We start from the raw sequence: 4,059 nt of genomic DNA, 5'->3' as shown, positions 1-4,059 counted from the left end.
AATTTTGAAATAATGTTCAACGGTCAAGGACTAAACATGCAATTTAACCCTCTTTTTTTGGCTTAAGACAAATCAACTACTAAAATTAAGTGTGTATTTATACTCAAAGAAACACACGTAAGAGCATCTCTATTTTAATTTAATCTTAATTTTAGTTTTTTTAGTTTATCTTTATTAGTTCACCTATCTTATTAAGTGTTTGGATATTTCTTAAGATATTTATATTATAGATGAAATTGAAGACTTTTAAATTTTGGTTGAGCACCTATCTTATTAAGTGTTTGGATACTTCTTAAGATATTTATATTATATATAAAATTGAAGACTTTTAAATTTTGGTTGAGCTCAAAATATTTTATTTTGAGTGCTCAAAATTTTATATGTTAATATTCTAATATATATTGTTTAATTGAATTTAAGTTATGTTTTATATTTAAACTCTAAATTAAAATTTGTCATGTCATCTTTCATTTAAATGATAGAATAGATAGTTTCATTTACAAATTTAAGGAAAAAAAATGGTTGTTTAACCTTAAAAATAGGAATAGAAATAGGGGTATTTTGTTACATATTTTAGAATGAGCTGATTTGGTTACATAGTTCAAAATTAAGGCTAAACAACCATTTTCTCTTGAATTCAAACATAATAATTTTTTATATTTTTTTATGACGTGGAATCTCACCAAGGTGGGGCTTTTTGGAGTTTGGACCCCACCTTTGAGGAGAAATTCTTGGATACATGACCCCAGCTACATCTAGAAACATAATAAATATAGGACACGGTTTTTTTCTAAACTAGTTTAGAGGGAAACTATTTCTATATCTTTTTATTGGATGTTAAGTTTGAAAATTTAACTGTTAAATTGCATATTCTTTTTATTCTTAACATATGTCAAATTTCGTTTAAATTGAATGTTATTTATAATTTAATCAATAAACTTATTTTTTATGTATAATTTTAATTTTAGGCAAAAAAAAAAAAAAAACTTGAAATTTTAACATTTAATGGATGGCATAGCTATTGATCTTTGATCTTCTTGAAATTTTAATTTGCAAACATGGGGGTTATAATAAGAACATGTAATCTAAATATTATATTTTCAAAATTCACTTTCAATAAAAAGATAAATGAAAAGTTTGAAGGGCGTTTGCAAACATTTTCATTTCAAGTGATACAATTTTTGGTTCAAAAAAATGCAAATTCGTAAATTTTGAATAATCTTGTATGTCTGATGGTCTTACGAAATCTCTAGAAATTTTGATGCAAAAGAAACTTGAAATCTCATACATCTTATATACAGCTCCCATACATCCAAGATTCTTTGAACTTTGATTCTTTATTTGATTACCACTGTTTCTAATTTTCTATCACTCTACCTCTACTATAGAGGAATTAACACTTTTTCATATAAAAAATTGGGATTAAACATTACTTTTCCACTATCAAAGTGGAATCAAACTTGTATTACAATATATTGAATATACAAGAAACCTTTTATATCAATAATTACTATAATTGTATATTTAATATTTCTATATAAAAAAATGGTAATAAATATTTATTAATTTTTTTGATAAGTTAATAAATAGTTAAATACCCATTAATAATTACTATAATTATATATTTGATAACTGCATTTAAAAACATAATCATGATAGATATCTATTAATAACTACTATAATTATCAAAATATCTTTTATTAATATACTCCAAACACAATCAAAAATAAATTTCTATTACAGACTAACAAAATTATTAATTAAATTTCATTTTTATATACAAAGTAAAAGAGAGTGAAAATAAATTTTTTTAGATCATATAATATTTTTATTGAATTGGTTACATTCCCTTACTACTAACTAGTTGTTAATCTCATAAATTGAAGAAAGTCAATAAAAAGTCCATATCAGATCCATTATATCTCTGTATTTTTCAGTTTTTACCATAGGGTGATATCTCTATAAAAAGGACTAAATCTTGCCACATATTTAGTCCACCAAAAGTAGAAGTTTGTCCAAACCAAAGGTTAGCTCTCCTCATTAGGGTTTCTATATTTTCCTCATCTTTTTGGTTAAATTGCATATTTGTTCCTTAAACTTTAATATGTGCTTAAAGATTATTCTTATACTTTAATATTTGGTATTTAAAATTTTTCACAAAGAAATGACGGTAAGAACTTTTTTTGATACATTTTAAAATATAAAAGAAGATTTTGAAATAAAGATAATAGGTTGAGGACCAAACATTATGTTTTAGGACAAATCTAATACTAACATTAGCTGTATGTATTTATTCTCAAAGAAACACACGTAAGAGCATGCTTAGTTAAATATCCTCTTAATTTAAATTTTTTGAAGTTCATCTTTGTCTATTAATACAAGTTTATGTGATTTTCAAATGTGCAGGTTTTTTTGGTAACTACATAGATGTCGTTATTTCAAAGAATTTCAATGTTGATTTCCTTTATCATTTTTGCTTTAGAAACGAAGCAGAACCTGGTTAATGGGATTACAAATTCCAGTCACAATGATCGAATTTCAAATAATAGTTACACTGAAATGTGTAATAAGACTCCACTACCTAGGGATTGCAACTAATGTGTTTTCTCTAATCCTGGAAGTGGTAGAGCAGATGTAAGGGCATTGGCAAAAATAATGATCGATGTCTGTGCTACAAATCAAGCTTGGCCCTTGTTTCAAATGTTTGATAACTTAAATGCTACAGACCCAATTCCGAGTTCTAGAGCAATATCTGCATACTGTAGCAGTAAGTACCTAGATATAACTAAGTGTTTATCAACTGCGTCAATAGACGTGTTTCTGAAAAAGAAGCAAGAGGCTAGATATTTTATGAAAACAGCCATAGAGCTTCACTATCGGTGTTTTGACCTGTTAAAGAATCTGCCATTACCGGTGATATGGGGACTTCTTTAAGGAACTTATGGGCCTATGCTGTAGATATCGAAAGTATTATAGATCAAATTCCTAAGTAGTTTAAACGTGTGCTTTTCCTTTTATGATGACTAAATTAAAGGAAACAATGTTAAAGTGATGTAAAATTGGTCATTTTGGCCACCTATCTTATCATATCAATAAAAGAAGTGTTCATTGAAGATAGTCCAACTGATTTAATGTTGTATTAATTTATCTTTATCTTTGATATAAGTTTCATAGTAAAATGTAAAGTTATAATCTAATTTTCAATTATATATTTGGTGTTAAGACTTTTGAGAGAGAAAGAGATTGTTTGATGTCTAAGATGTGGGAGATTAGGTGACTAATGTTGATAATATGACTTCGCTACCAAAAGTAGTATAGATCAAATTCCTAAGTAGTTTGAATGTATGCTTTTCCTTTTATGAGATTGTATGAGTGAAGGAAGCAATGTTAAAGGGATGTAAAATTGGTCGTTTTGTCCATCTATCTTATCATATCAATTAAAGTACTGTTCTACAGAAGATGGTCCAATTGATTCAAAATTGTATTTATATTTATTTTTGGATATGATTATCCAAAAAAAAAAAAATCTTTGGATATAACTCAATCCATAGTAGAATGTAAAGTTGTAATCTAATTTCAATTTTATATTTGGTGTTAAAACTTAAGAGAGAGAAAAAGATTGTTTGATGTGTGGTTATGTGAGAGATTATGTGGCTAATATTGACAATATATCATATAAGATTTTGGTTTACAAAAATTAAAATTTCAAACTGTTAGAGAAAGTTAATCATCATTGATAATCAAATACATTTTCAATTTTTTTTTTTCCATAAACTAGGGTGTCAATTTGGTTAGGTTTCAATTGATCTAGTATTTTAGAGGCCTTATCGAAGATTTGAAAAGAAAAATGCTAAATTAGTATAATTTTTATTACAGTCTACAAAATGAAGCAGTAATGAATGTAATTCGAAAAATTCAACAATCTAAGTTGTATGTTTAAATCACTTTTTTTTGTGATTAATCATTTTTTTTATATATAAAATAGAATTTCTACTCTAACATAATCTAAGTGTATATGTGTGTGAAACTCCCTCCTGAAAACTTGAACTCCGACCCTTA

This window comes from Castanea sativa, chromosome 5, assembly GCF_040712315.1.
Source record: "Castanea sativa cultivar Marrone di Chiusa Pesio chromosome 5, ASM4071231v1".
NCBI classification, from domain to species: domain Eukaryota; kingdom Viridiplantae; phylum Streptophyta; class Magnoliopsida; order Fagales; family Fagaceae; genus Castanea; species Castanea sativa.
Note: the sequence above shows the minus strand (reverse complement) of the source record.